Genomic DNA, 17048 nt, shown 5'->3' on the forward strand with positions numbered 1-17048 from the left:
AAGAGTCAAGAAAGTATGAGCCGAAATGAGAAAATGGAGTGCTTAAGGAAAGATGAAACCATCATAGTTCGTTATGTCCTACCTTGATCCAAAAGCCTTCATTACATCCCTACTAAAGCCCTATATAATTTCAAATTGAGTGAGCATACATTAGTGGTGATTTACATAAGAGGCAAGCTTATGGTACTTATAGCCGGACTTGTGGCATTCTTTTGAGAGTGATGAGCGCACTTCTTCACAATCCTTGTTTTGAGTGTTACATTCTTAAAAGCGAGATTTTCTCATGGAGAGTAGAGGGGGAGGAGTTTGGGATCCACAATGACCTACGTGAGAGAGCTAGCTTCCATGATTAATTGAGTCAACTCTTGATGCTCTAGTGTCACATTAGAACTATGGAACTCAAAAGGTCATAACATGACGTTGTTGATAATTCATTTGTGTTGAGGGTAATTGTTAGTCCCAATAGATGCTTGATGAAGTCATCTTAGGCCATCTGAAATATCCTTTTCTTTTTCTTGTGGAGGTGGGAATTACCTTATTTGCTTGAGGATAAGCAAAAACTTAAGTTTAGGGGAGTTGATAAGTAGGGATTTTAGCCTATTAATTGCTCTCTTTTGCTTGTGTTTTGGGCCAAAAATGCGTGAAAGTATTCCCGGAAACTAACTTAATATGATTGCTTGCAGGGATTGTTCAAAATGAGACAAAGTATCCATAATCAACTCATAAAGGAGTCAAAACTTGAACAAAAACCAAAACTGGGCCAAGAGGTGTGGAACGCGGACCGCGACAAATAAGTGCGGTGCGAAAGTATCAATGCGGACGCGACCATTATTTCGAGGTCTGCGATATGAAGAATCGGGTAGATGGTTTTTTGGGCACAAATATGAACGCGGACCGCGACAAAAAGATGCAGCCGCGAAAGTACCAACACGTCCACGATGGGAATTCCGCGGACCGCAGTTGCTAAGGTTCAGAGAATGCTTAATTCAAGCAATAATGAGAAGGGCGGTCCACGTCAAAGTTACGCGGTCCACGAAATAAGGTTCAACCCAGGTCCAGATGTGAAGAAACACGGACTGCGATCAGAATTACGCTGCCGCGAAAGCAAGTGTGCGACTGCAGTCAAAATTACACGGCCACTAAACTTCCGCAGGGATATTTTTGTCCGGATATTTTAGCTTAGTATAAATAGATCTTTTTGTCAATTTTAGGTTATGTTATGTTTTTGCTAAGTACATGAGACGATGAGGTTTTCCCTTTTGGGCAATTTTATATAAGGTTTTACCTTATAACATTAGATTTTTATCTTTTAATTTAGTATTATATATTATATCTTCTCTTTATCTTTGATTTCTGATATTATTATGAGTAGCTAGACCCATAACTAGGGTTATGACCCAACCCTAGTGTGGGTATTTAATGGGTACAATTTTAGGGCTTGAATATTTATGGGTTAGTGATATTTAGCCTAGTTCTTGCTAGAATGATAGAATTAGTAGTTGCAAACACTAATTCATGCCTTTATGACTTGGTCTCTTCTTGAGAAAGAGGGATTAAGTCTGGGAAAACTAGGCTAACAAGGAATTGGGGTGAACTCATGAAATTGATAGCCTCAATTAAAGGGTTAAACCTAGAGAATGTAATACCCGACTTGAGCTAATATCACATGACCTGCATGAATACCCACTTAGACTTGAGAAACCCAAATTTGGCAAAATCACTCAAACTATCGAGAGAGATATAGAGTGAGTACTTGGGTGTGATAGCTATATTACGATCCCAAATTAATAAAGCTTGCCCTAAATTCTTACCACCCGTTAGCTGTCCACCTAGGCGAAAGTCACTACCCTAGTCCTTTTAAACACTTGAAAACCAACACCAAAAATATTATATTTAGCTTTAATCATTGCATACAATAGAATAGAATTAGAAGTAGAATCAACACCATCATGTTTGGAAGTGCAATTAGGAACAAAACGCGCATCTAGAGTTAGATATAAACCTAATTCCAAACCAATTAACTCCCTGTGGAAATCGATCCCGGCCTTGTTGGGTAAAACTGCATCGACCATCCTCGCTACTCAATAGTGGTGCAGGTTTGGACTCGATCAGCTATGTGTCACAGTTGAGTTATATCAGGATGAGATCCTTACGATTAGGTCATATGTTTTGATTCATCCTTATGAAATTTGCTCGTAGTACGATACTAATAGGCAGTTATGCATGTCAGACTTGTTTGGTAGTTCCTTCATGTTTTCCCTTGTATATTCAGTCATATTCATATTGTGATTATTGGGTTTTAGCTTGCGAGGTATGTGCCCGGGTGGCGTTAGGTATGACTTGTTGATTCTGGTGAATAGTTATAAGGTCTTCATGTTTCTTTTATTGTTATCAGTGTTGTGGAGGCTTGGAATGGGGTTCTAACGGATGTGAGGTTAATTGCCGGTGCTGGATTTGATTATGGGTAGCTATTATGATCAAAGATATAGTCATGGGCATATGTGTGATATGTTACGTCGTGTGGTTGTACCTTATGGGTGTAGACATAAGTTGTTGCAGCTGGTTGAGGTTGGTACTGTGTGCTGATGTAGGAATCAGGTCTTTTGGAAGTAAACAAATGGTGAGAAATTTGGTTCTAAGGCCTATCAGTATGGGTGGAAGGAATAATCTTCAATTGATATGGTGTCGTCGGGCCTATGTGGATGGGATCACCCGCGGGTGTATGTATGGTAGTTCACTCAGTAATTTGACGACTTCAGAATTGTTCTTGGCACATTCGAGGACAAATGTTTGTTTAAGATGGGGAGAAATTAACGACTCGACCGATCATTTTGAGAATTAATATCCTGTTCGGCGGCATAAGGTCTCGAGCAGCATCATATTATGTGTTATGACTTGCATGTATGATCGAGTTCAGTTTTTGGATGATTCGAGATCAATTTGGAAGAAGGATTCCTGTTTCAGAAGCTTAAGCGGTAAGAGTTGACCGGAGTTTTGACTTTTATGTAGATGACTCTGAAATGTTGTTTTTATGATTTCAATAACTTTGTATGGTGAATTTGGACTTAGGCGTGCATCTAGATTTGTATTTGGATGTCCGTAGGATAATTTGAAGCATTTCGGCAAAAATTGGAAAGTTGAAGTTTTTGGAATGTTGAGAGGTTTGACTCAGAGTTGACTTTGGTGATATCGGGGTCGGATTTTGATTCCGAGAGTTGGGTTAGCTCAGTTATGTCATTTGGGACTTGCATGCACTATTTGACGTCATTCCGGGTTGATTTGATATGTTTCGGCATGAGTTTGGAAGTTGAAAGATTTGAAAGTTTATAAGTTCGATTCGTGGTGATATTCGTAGTTTCGATATTGTTTGATATGATTTGAGACCTCGAGCGGGTCCGTGGTATGTTATGGAACTTGTTGGTATATTTCGATAGGGTCCCAGAGGCCTCAGGCGTGTTTTGGATGGGCTACGAGCCATTTTTCATGTTTTGGATGGTTGTTCTAACATCTAGTGTCCCCTTATACGTGATCGCGAAGTTCATTCCGTGTTCGCGTAAGCCATTTTAATGGCTGGATATTTTCCTCTTCGTGTTTGCATAATTCTGCCATGATCGCGTACGTGTGTATCCTTCTTCATCGCGTTCGCGTTCACAGTTCCGCGTTCGCGTAGCACAGCTCAGCAGCTGATATATTTTCTCTTTCGCAATCGCACGTTAAGGTTCGCGATCGCGTAGTACATTTCTTGGGGGCATCAACTGATCCTTTATTCGCGACCGCATGAGTTCATCCGCGATTTGCATAGTATATTTTTGGGATAATAGTTATTTTCTTCTTCGCGACCGCATTATTTCTTCCGCGATCGCGATGTGCAAATGCTCAGGCAGCAGAATATATTTTCCAAAATCGTGGTTTTGTCCATTTTTCATCTTTTGAGCTAGAGACCTCGTATTTGAGCAATATTTGAGGGGTTCTTTACGTGGTTCTTTGGGGTAAGTGATCTTTACCAGGTTTTGATTTTATTTCATGATTTTATCTTTGTTTTCATCATTAAATTAGAGAATTTAGTTGAAAATTTGGGAAAATTTGTAAAATCTTTCAAAAGTCTAAAATGATGATTTGAACGATGAATTGATATCAGAAGTTGATAATTTTAGTATGGTTGAACTCGTATCGGAATGGATATTCGGGTTTTGTGAATTTTATCGGGTTCCGAGGTGTGGGCCTGGGGGTTGACTTTTGGGTTGACGTTATAGTTCTTATTAATGATTGAAATTTTATTATCCGAAATTATTTCCTATGAGTTTAATTTATGATTTGAAGTTATTTTGGCTAGATTTGAGTCGTCCGGAGGTTGTTTCACTCGAGAAGGTCATTTTAGAGTAACGATCTAGCTTCCTTGAGGTGACGAGTACGTGCTCGGACTTATTTGTGAAAATTTGATTGTTTAGGACTCTTAGGTTCCTATGTCCATTAAATATGATGTTGTTTTGTCATGTTAAATTTTTCATTTACTAAATTCACCCTTACGTGTCTTATTTGGAATTAATTGCTTCATGTTTTACCTTTATTGTCAATTAAACTCTTATGTGCCTTAACTAAAGTTGTTGCATATTTTATTGCCATGCTATCCTTTCTGTAATTGTTTATCCTTGATTGAAGTTATTATTATCTTTTCCGTAATTGTCTATCATTAGTTGAAGTTGTTATTATCTTTTCCATAATCTGTTATCCTTAATTGAATTTGTTATGTCTCTTCCGTAATTGCTCAACCCTAAATGAAGTTTTGTTATCCCTTATCATTATTGACTTGTCCTTATTTGAAATCATTGATTCATGTTATCCCTCTTATCGTTGAATTGTAATTTTGTGGAATTATTTCTACACATTATCTCTTCCTTGTTGAGACCATTATTCCCTGTTGTGTCTTTCTTTGTGAACTCGTTCTTCTGCTTCTTCGTGTTTTAAAGTTCCTGAGTTGATTTACTTGTCGTATTCTCATATTATTGTTGTTGTTGTTATTATATTCAGTATTTTTGAGCCGATGGCTATGTGTGGTTATGATTTTGAAACTGTTTTGAGGAAATATTGTGGCATATGGGCACATATTGTGAAAGTTATTTATTTGCGTCGTTATGATTTGGCTTATGTGTTATTGTTGAGATAATTGCTATGTTGTTTGCACGACATTTCTGTCGATGTTATTGTGTTTGCACGAGGTTTCTGCCGTACTGTTGTTATTGTGTTGCACGAGGTTTCTATCGGGCTGTTGTTATTATTGATACGCATGCGGTGGTATAAGGTCTGGGTATTGAAACACACGCGGTGAGATAAGGTGGACTTGAAACGCGTGGCTAGTAGGGGAACTACTAGAAGTCATGCAGTGTGATAAGGTGGTCTAAAACGCGGGATGCTATTTCGGCAAAATAATTTTCAAAAACTAAATATAAAGGGTCCCGCGGTGATATAAGAAAAAGTTTGTGATTCATTTTATGATTTGGGACTACGAGGCGGTACCTCAGTAAGGCTTTTGTTGTCATTTCCCTAGTCTTTTGTACTTGTCTTTATTTGTTGTCTCCTTAGCATACTATTAATTGTCTTCCTCCGTGTTGCACTATTTGCTCAGTTCTATGTAGCAAATCTTGTTGTGCTAGTTTCTGCTTCAAACTTCATTGCTGCCTTTATTACATTATACATTTTGTGGTGATCGGTTTTTATGTGCCATTCATTGTATCTACTCTTATTTATTGACTTAAATTGTGGTAGAACACTTGCACAAGCATACACGTAGTTAAATCATCCATATCGGTTTTAGAAGATGAATCCTGATGTCATTGACCATTATACGTACTCTTGTGTACTTGCCTTCTGTATGAGGAATGTTCTATTGGCACGTGAGTCGTCCATGCGGTTATGGGCTGTAATGTGGGAACAAGATGCCAAGTGATTAGGGTTCATGAATTGGGACTCGTTATCAATGATTATGAGGTTCGGTACCTCATGGAAATGCTTAAATAGATCGGGTATGAAAGCGGTTGTTCTGATTGAGTTGTTGTTGGTTTTTCCTTTATTTGGTTTCACTGGACTTAGACTGTGATCAGCTTACTCTACAACATTATTACCTGACTGCTTCCTGTTAATATTGTTATTGCTAATGTATCATTTCTAGTATTGTTTGGTATTCTTTATCCTGCTTAGCTTTATATTAATATTGTTTCTCTGTTAGTTTACCTTCACACTAACTCAGATTGTTTAGTCCGGTAGGTGTCTTGACTGTCCCTCATCACTACCCCACTGAGAATAATCTTGATACTTACTGGGTACCACTGTGGTATACTCATACTACACTTCTGTATATTTTTGTGCAGATCTAAGTGCCTCTGTTGTTGTTGATTATTAGCTAGTTGGTCGAGCATTGTTGTGTAGACTCAAGATAAATCTGTCGTCGCGTTCGCCGGCCTCAGAGTCACCTTCTGATATTGAACTTGTACTGTTTAATTTTTATTCCTAACAGTTGTATTTAGGGATTCTTCTAGTAAACTCAGTAGAGTTTATGACTTGTACTACCGGTTTAGGGATGCTATTTCATGTTATAAATGTTGAATTCATTTAGAAATATCCGGTTTCTAATTAATATTTCTGTTGGTTAATTTTTGTCAATTTATTCAGTAAGTGTTAGGCTTACCTAATCGTAGATGCTAGGTGCCATCACGACATCCTACAGAGGAAAATTGAGATCGTGATACTGCCTCAGAAATTCCATATAAAGGAGGAGTCCAAAGTATGCAAACTATTGAAGTCTTTATATGGTACACAAGAATTTCAAAATGAAATACCTAGGAGAAAATAAGTATTTCTTAGGAATAGAGGTGATGAGGTGTGACAAAGGAATCTTTCTAAGAAAATATGCTCTTAAACTTATTTCAGACATAGTCTGAGTGGAGCAAGGCCAGCAAGTTCTCCTCTTGAGCAAAATTTGAAACTCACTACAGTAGACTATGACAAACACATACAAAGAACATGAGATTATGAACTGCAAGATATTGACAGTTATCTGAGGTTGATTGAGAAGCTGATTTATTTAATAATAACCAGGCCTAACATATGCTTTGTAGTGCAGGTACTGAGTCAGTTTATGCAGCATCCAAAGTAGTCCCACCTAAAAGCATCCATGAGAATTGTAAGATATATAAAAGGATCGCCAGGGATGTGGATCTTTCTTAAGAAGCAAAGGATGTCACAAGCCACTGCTTATTGTGATTCAGATTGGGCAGCGTGCCCAAATACAAAAAGGTCAGTGACTGATTATGTAATCAAACTAGGAGAGTCTTTGGTGTCATGAAAATCAAAAAAGCAGCAAACAATTACTAAAAGTTCAGCTGAGGTAGAATACATAAGCATGACTACTGTTACTGCTGAGATAGTTTGGCTAGTTGGTTTGATAAAGAGCTCAACATAGAAGTAGAAGAACCTGTAAAGTTGTTTTGTGATAGCAAGGCAGCTATGCAGATAGCAGCAAACCCCATCTACCATGAGAGGAATAAATATATTGAAATCGACTGCCACTTTGTGAGAGAAAAAATAAAGGAAAGTTTAATAGCAACAAAATATGTTTCTACCAAAGAACATATTGCAGACATAATGACTATAGGACTAGGTGTAACACAACATCATTTTATGTTGTTTAAGTTAGGAGTATTAGATGTATTCCACCCTCCAGCTTGAGGGGGAGTATTGAGATTAGAAGAGTAGTGGTAAGGGACCTAAGTGTAATTACATAGACTTTAGGAGTCTAGTAGATAGTTAGTCGAGAGGTGCACATGAGTAAGTTAAAACAGTGTACCTCCAGAAGTTAGTTCTACATTGTTCATTTTACACCGTACAAAAGAAATGAAAGTTCCCTGCCTTCTCTCTAGTTTCTCTCCCTAACCTCTTCTTTTCAATTGTTCATTGCATGGGTTAGATATGTGATAAACTCGTTGTAATTCAACATTCTAACAGAACCCCATGAAACAAACATTTTCGTTAAATCCTGTTGCTCGTATATATATCCAGTTTTGAAAATTTCAAAATATTGATATGAATAACTAAAACTTTTATGACGCATGGCGCTTCAAGTAATACCCAATGGATACCACACTTACAATGGAGTTGGGTCTTGTAAGATTCAAATTTGGAGTTGCCAAATTTGTTCTTTTGATTGCGATTGTTGTGTTTAGTGAATTTTAAAAGAATTATTTGATTGAATAAATGATCAGGCGTGAGAAAGAGAAAGATAAAATAGGTAAGATTAGACTTCAATACATTATTTTGTAATAAATAATAAATTATATATGCTAATGTAATTAAGTGATAATCTCTCTAAGATGGGTAAATTAATTTATAATATAATATAGATAAGTAATAGTTCCTTATGGTTTCAATATTTGCAACTAGATTCCCATCTAACCCCTATGCAACACATTTGTTTTTGGCTCACACTCCATAATGTGAAGAGTTATAGTCCCATTAACGCTACTATAATTAACTAGATAGGGTAAAGGGGGTTTTGGGGGGAGGGGGGAGGGGGGTAATCCTAGTCCATCTATAGTCCGTCATAGCTCAAACTGGTACGATGTTCAATACTACTAATCATTTTTAATTTTGCATCCTATTATAGTGTTCGATCTTGGATTTCACCATGTAAATTGATTTTGTGGCTCATTACAAACTTGTATTTAGTTTTATGACCTCATCTATTTTTTTTTTTTTATACACGAAAGATTTGTTTTTACACATAAGAGATCTTTCTTTTACACGTAATAGATCTAAAAAAGACATTTTCTTAAATTCAATATTGTAAAAGGCCTTGTAGGCCTAAAACCTCATGTTAAATATCTAACAAATTTAACATTGTACTTATTAATTATTTGATAATTCTGAAATTATTTCTTTCTCGTACAACCAATTAATGGACCCCTTAATCTTACAATATGTAGTGCCTTGTTCCAAGCCAGATACTACTATTCCCTTGGTTTCAAATTATGTAATAACATCTTTTTTTTGTCTTTTCTAAACACAATGACAATTTTCTAAAGTTAGAAACAATTTATATTAAACTTTCTATGTTAAACAATTTATCACACAAATATTTATGTCTTGTTTTAGATCATAAATTTCAGAACTTCATATCAATTCAAATTTTACCGGAACGAAGGGAGTAGTATTTAGGTCATTAGGAGTACGTTGTCTTAATTATTTATGCTCTTCTACATGTCATCTCGAAAGAAAGAAAGTTAAAAATAAAACTATAAAACACAATTACGCGAATCAGTCCAGAAAAGGAGAGCATTGCACGTTAGTCGTTAGGGTTGGGACTTTGGTTGAAGATGGAAAGTATAATATCAAAGCCAAACGGATCATCAGAAGATTCAGAACGTAGCTTTTTTGATAATCATAACAAACTTTTTAGGCTGTTGATTGTTGAATTCCATATTTTGACGCTTTTCGAGTCTTGGAAAATGTTCATATATATAATAATATAAGAGACATCAGAATGGAGAAAAAGCCTCTCCGTTGTATAGTTTGGCTGGCTATCTGTCTGTATATAAGACTTTGTAGCGTGTAAAAGTTTTTTTTTTTTTTTGGGGGGGGGGAGGAGGGGGGAGGGGGAGGGGGAGGGGGAGAGTGAGGGTTAGAAGGAGAAAGTAGGAAAGTAACAAGACGTAAATGTCAAATTTCTGATGTATAGTAGTTTACACAGCTAGGGGTTAAGCACGACTTTGTATTTGTAGTAAGAAACTTCAAAATTGTATGTAAAATTAAATTAAGAACCGGTTATTAATACTTTTGCTATTCTAGAATTTAGAATCTTTATTAACTTCTGACTCTATCGCTGCCTAGAGACCTATATGTATACAGAGTTAGTTTTATAGCATGTTTGGTAAGCTAAAAAAATGCTTATTTTGAGAAATGCTGTTTTTTAAAAATATTTTTTTTCAAAATTATTTTTGGTGAAAAACAGTTTGTGTTTGGCTAATTAATTTGAAAAACACTTCTAAGCAGCAATTTGTGTTTGGCCAAGCTTTTAAAAAGTACTTCTAAGTGTATTTTTCTCAAAAGTGCTTATCAAAAAAGTGCTTCTTGAAAAAAATTATTTTTTTCTAATTCTCTAAAACTGCTTCTGCTTCTACTCAAAAACACTTTTTTTTTCCTGCTAAATGCTTGCCAAACATGCTATTAATCTCTATGCACACGAAAATGTTGTATCAAGTACAACTATGTAACGAGAAGTTAGTACATCCAAGCGGTCAAGGATTTAAACGGATGATATTTGTACATTACTTTCTTGGGTAACTTACATGAAAATTACGACCTTTTGTCCATCCCACAATTATATAGAGCAATATTACTAATCTATATACGGTGAGACCTCTCTATAACAGCATCCCTATATAACAACACTTCATTATAAAAGTCAAGCTTTTTCGAAATCAATTTTTATGTTATGTTATAATATATGTTCTCTATAACAGAACTTCGTTATAATATTCAAAAATATTCGGAACAAACGAGACTGTTATAGATATCACGACCCAAAATCTGTTAAAGGCCGCGATGGCACCGGACACCACTGTCAGGCAAACCAACACTAAATAGTTAATTAAATTCTCATTTTAATATTTTTGAAATCGTAAATTTACTTCAATTTATCTAGTAAAAGATGAATTTACAGAATAAATAACAATATTATTCCAATTTCAATACTGAACATCCCATAATCATCCCAGAACCCGGTGTCACAAGTGCATGAGCCTTTTCTAGAAATTTAAAATAAAATACAATAACTGTCCGGAATACAATTTGGAAAGGAAAGAAAATACAATACTCTGAAGGAGACTCTGCTTGCTAGTTGCGGTGCGTCATATAGAATGCAGCTCACCTAAGTCCCCGCCATAATCGCGCCTCTACGCCCACAAGGCCGCTAAACATATGTGTACCTGCACAAAAATGTGCAGCAAGTGTAGTATGAGTACGTAAATCAATGCGTACCCAATAAGTATCCCACCTAACCTCGAAGAAATAGTGACGAGGGGTCGACTTCGACACTTACTATGGGCTATAAATAGGATATCAATGATATAATTAAATATGGATTATATGAATGGTTGCAAGCTTAATATTTTGAAGTAAGTAAGCAATTCTTTTATTATTAAGAAATCTCCAAATTTATCTCCCATTATTTAACAATTTAACTCAGGCCTAGAAGGCTATAACTTTCAAGGCAAGCAATACAAGCTTGCGCAAATCATGTCTAGGTCGTACGACCCGATCCAATAAATATTTAAATTGTGCACTGCCAGAGGGTCGAATGGCATGAACCATAGATGCATCTATTTAATCTGCCAAGAGTTTCGGCCCGTTCCACAAAGATAAACACATTCAAACAGTCAATCAAGACTTCATCAAGGGGGAATTACCCAAGGAAATGGCAATTGCTCTTTTCACTATCAAGAAATGATGTTTAGCTTTTTAGAAAGTTTATTTACCAAGTTCGATAGGATTTAAGTATTTTAAATTGACAACAAGGTTGCGAATATTACAAGTAGAGCATGCTTTTGGGTCCTAGACTACCCGGACTTAAGCATAATAGTAGCTACGCACGGACTCTCGTCACCTCGTACGTACGTAGCCTCCACAAATAGGAGCACATATTGATTTATTTCACCTATGGGGTAAATTCCCTCTTACAAGGTTAGAAAGGAGACTTACCTCGCTCCGAAATTTCATAACCGGCTCTCAAGCCATTCAATCAACTCAAATCGATGCCTAACGCTCTAAAACTAGTCAATAAATGAGCAAATCCATAAATATATACTCTAATACTCATTATATTCCTATTTACAACAATTCCCAACTCCGTTCGAAAAGTCAATAAAATCATCCTCGGGCCCACGTGCCTGGATTCTGAAATTTTCGAACTTAATCATTACCCATAACCTTATGAACTCAAATATATTATTTATTCCCAATTTCATGCCCAAATTCGTGGTCAAAATCCAAAATACCAAATTCTAGGTTTTCTACCAAAACTCCCATAATTTCTACTAATTTCCATGTTTAAATTCTTATACAAATCATATATTTAACTTATACTAAGTGGGGATCACTTACCTTGAGTTGCTTGCTGAGAATCTCCCCTTGAAGCTCTTCAAAATCGCCCAAACCAAATGAAAATGGGACAAAAATGGGCCAAGTCCCGTTTAAAAGAAACACACTGCCCAGCCCGACCTTCGCACCTGCGGTGCCTTGGCCGCATCTGTGGTCCCGCACCTGCGGAAATCCCATCGCAGGTGCGGCTCCAACTCGGCACAACATTTTCGCACATGCGCTCCTTGCGGCGCATTTGCGCGTCCGCTCCTGCGTTGTTCTCTTTGCACCTGCGCTTTCGCAGGTGCGCAAATCTTTCTGCTCCTGCGGTTCTCAGCAGCCTGTCCCCTTCCACTTCTGTGAGCCATTTTCCCGCACCTTCGGGCTCGTATCTGCGGCCCTCTTCACGCAGGTGCGGTTACACCAGATGCTCAGTTGTTTCAGCCCTTCTTCAAATTTCAAATTCGAACCGTTAACCACCCGGAATCCACCCGGGGCCCTCGGGACCTTAACCAATTATACCAATACGTCCCAAAACATATTACAAACTTATTCGAGCCTTCAAATCACGTCAAACAACGTCGAATTCATGAATCGCACCCCATTCCAAGCTTAATGAACTTTAGAATTTCAACTTTTACATTCGATGCCGAAACCTACCAAATCACGTCCGATTGACCTCAAATTATGAACACGAGTCACATTTGACATTACGAACCCACTCCAACTTCCGGAATCGGAATCCGACCCCGATATCAAAAAGTCCACTTCCGGTCAAACTTCTCAAAAACCTTCAATTTCCTAACTTTCACCAAGCGACTCCAAAATGACTTACGGACCTCCAAATCAACTTCAGGACACGATCCAAATACCGGAATCACCATACGGAGATATTCTCAGACTCGGAATTCCAAACGGACATCGATAATATTGAAATGCACTTCAACCCAAATTTATGGAATTCTTCCAAAATGCTAACTTCCACAATAGGTGCCGAAACGCTCCCGGGGCATCCAAAACCCGATCCGAACATATGCCCAAGTCCGAAATCATCATACGAACCTACTGGAACCTTCAAATCCCAATTCTGAGGCCGTTTACTCTAAAATCCAATCTTAGTCAATTCTTCCAACTTAAAGCTTTCGAAATGAGAATTTTCTTTCCATACCGACTTTGAACTTCCTGAAATTCAATCCCGACCACGCGTACAAGTCATAATACCTGAAGTAAAGCTGCTCATGGCCTCAAACCGCCGAACGACGCACTAGAGCGCAAAACGATTGGTCGGGTCATTATATTCTCTCCCACTTAAACATACGTTCGTCCTCGAACGTGCTAAGAACTGCACCGGAGTTGTCCGAAATCACTGATTAGCACCTCGTGCACCTACCCGTGCTACCACAACTCAGTTGAGCACACTGGCTCGAGTAAATCTGAAGATTTCCCTTTTGTTTAGTCAAACTAGCCTTAGTGCCAAATTCCAACATCCGAAATCTCCTGCTAGGCCTGTTTCCAACATACGATCACTGTATCAATCACCACACGATGTACCAAAACATGAGATACCTTTGCTGAATTCACACCATGTACCGCAATTCACATGACTATAATAACATCCTCTAATAACAATAGCAATTCTGCGAACCTAATGTCCACAACACACCTCATGCCACATACATGTCCTGCTCCAACTCTTGAAATGCTGCCGCAGCGAAAAGTATGCGTAGAAATTTACAACCAACTACTGAGTCGACCATTCATTGAGTTTCTCCCCTTGACAAGAACATTACCTCATTCTGGACTAATACCGACATTTACTCTTTAACTACGCCTCATGCCGATCTGATCACACTGACCCCAAGTCCAATAATCCCGTCTCTCCCAGTATAAGCTGCCCAGGCAATAAGCCACCTCAGATTCTGCCACAAATCTCATATGATGCCATAATGTGCGGACAAACTACAAACTTGAATGTATTACATAAGGAAAACGAACTCTGGAAGGAACTACTCAACCCGCGTAACTAACTAGACACCCGAAAAGGCGTTATGAACCTTCCTCAGAAAATGGAAAACAAAACACACAAAAATAGCTATAGGGGACTGTACTCAACATCACACTGTTGCGGCGCGCAACCCGATCCAAACATAAAATCTATATAAGGAGATACTTACCGAGCTAGAATGCTCATTATTACAAAATACCCAAATATCGACCACAAGCACGCTAAGTGCATAATACCATCCCTGGGGAGACAGATAGCACCATACGCTACAAAACTCGAGCATAACTAAGGTGCGATATATGATCTGAATCTCGAGAGCCATAACGCTCACACAACACCATCGCTACGCGGAACCTCAACACATAGGAAATTTATCAAGCCGTTCCACAACTCACACGGCAAAATATAGTATTACATGAAATAGCCGACGACGAAATAACATCCACTGTCCGAATACTCCTCCATAAGGAGCGCTATGCCGAAATGAACATATCCGGCCTGACATAGAGCCCATATTCACTTTTAAATCCATCCACAGACCTCAAACCGATTCTGATCATACCGTACTAGGCTAATAACCCTTCAAGGGTCCATAATAATCCTTTTTCCCATAACACACGAGAACAACCATCATAACCGGAATAAACTTCCACAGTCCACAACCAAATGAACCGAGCACCCTCCAGGCATAAATTTTCAAATTTGCGATATTACAACCCTCTTCATACTTGGTTTAAATATTCAATCAATCAAGTGACTACATGTCACACTTATACAATATTCCCATGGGACACGCTTCCACGACTTTTCAGCATCGGGTAACAAGCCCGCACGCCCATACCACCGGCCACACTAACGCTGTGAATCAAATCAAGAACCCACAATCAGTATGCCAAGCCTTTTACACAAGACACCGTTCTCAGGTGACGCCGGAGACAATACCAGCTTACTCTAACCATCTGAATCCTTTCCCGCTCACCCGAGCTCTTGACATTCTTGTCGACACCAAACTTCAACCTTGATCCTCAATTTCCGAATCCCATGCCAATCACTACACTTAATCCTGCCAATGCACAAGAGTACAAGAATTTCATCTTAACCTCCGAACTACTAATAGGGTAACACTTCACCATATAGAACCCTTTTACTTAACTCATTCCAAGAGAACCATCTCAACACGTGACTGAATCCTCATATCTACAGAAATACCAACCTCAAGTAGTGGTCTAAACCATCATAACCCTTTTGGGATCCATCTGCACATAACAAGCCATAATACTCGAAAGCCTCCAAATAAGATCAGTTATGGCGACCGTTAAACCTCGCACGTACCATCACAAATCACATGAATAACCCAACACACTAAAGGAGCTGATCATTGCCATCATTATGCCGATTCAACCATTGCTAACCAAACCCGACTTCTCCTAATTTACTCTGGATCTTTCTTAGAACTAACAACAGCTCCTTTATCAATACAATAAACTCAATTCGCCCTCATCCTGAGTGACACCATCTCACGAGACCACATTGTCCAAAAACCCACGAACCATCTCACACCCTCCTTGTGTGCACATCCGCATCTTCAACTGGTACACCCATTCTAATATTTCCTTTACGATTTCGAAGTTATTTTCTCCCATTCTTCCATTACTACACCGCATACCGAAGATAACATAGAACACTCCAAGTCACTTTTATAATCCGCTGCAACAACTCAATACTTAACCATACTACGAACTCGAATCCTTAGGCACCACACTTTAACTTTTGAATCCACTAGGGCCATTATTGAGAGTCACCCACTATGACTTGGTCCCGAATATAATCAACTCCAAGGCTCTGCTAGCACATGATCACCCTCTCAAAGAAGCACCTGGACGAATCATCTTCCTTGTAACTCTCCTCTACACGAAGCAGAAATCCTGAGTCTTCCCAAAGCCTGAGCATGAATCGGTAAGGCCAACTATAACACACATTCCTCAAATCGCTTGCTCAAATTGCCACTGATGTTCTCTTTCCTTAGTCGTAATAACCCATCAATATGCCGATAACCAGAAATCTTACAAATAGACGACCATGCAATCCAACTGTAGGCAGTGGGACTCTCCCACTTAGCTTGAAGCTACTATTGCATAAACCTGAAACCCACCAAGATTCTTTCTTCATCGACGTGATCTAGCACAAACAACCAGCCAAATTCCTCAAAATCCTTCCATTAACCTTTAATAAGCACCCTGAACCACTAGCCACATTTACATATTAAATCTCTTATAGGTTAGCCAGTAGAATTCTTCGTAGAAGCTTCATCAATCACCACGCGATCGCTAACCTGCTCACAGGAGATAACCCACCTATGGAAATTACATGCCGACATATTCCAACGCCACTGCACTGGGTATAATTACTACGAAATCAGTAGATCATCCTGAGTCGGAGCTCATTCACTAGTTGCACCAGTTCGTTCACTCCTCCTGGACGTCAACTAAAGGTGCGACACTACATTCCAATCCAAAGTCATGTTATATCTTCTTTCATATCAAGAAACTCCTTTCTGTTGTATCTAATCTTCCGCCGTATAATAGCTAATATTTCAAATTAAGTCCGTAGACCTAGTCACTGCCCACCATGAATCCCAAATCACTCTAAACTTTCCTCAAGACGTGTAGCTATCCTACCCCGTAACCCATATGCTACCTTTCCACTCTCCCACTTTGGTCGAACTCACTCCTTTAAGTAACTACTCGACTCCTGTTCCTCACACTTGGCCTTCTATAAGTCTATCCACCGCAAGGCACCTCCCACATATCCTTCCTCATCCTTCACTGCCCAGTTGTTGCCTTAAATCAAAATCTATCTCTGTAGCACTTGAACCGATAGATCGCTACCAACTTTAAACCTTTCTGGAAATCATCTT

This window comes from Nicotiana tomentosiformis, chromosome 8, assembly GCF_000390325.3.
Source record: "Nicotiana tomentosiformis chromosome 8, ASM39032v3, whole genome shotgun sequence".
Taxonomy (NCBI): Eukaryota; Viridiplantae; Streptophyta; class Magnoliopsida; order Solanales; family Solanaceae; genus Nicotiana; species Nicotiana tomentosiformis.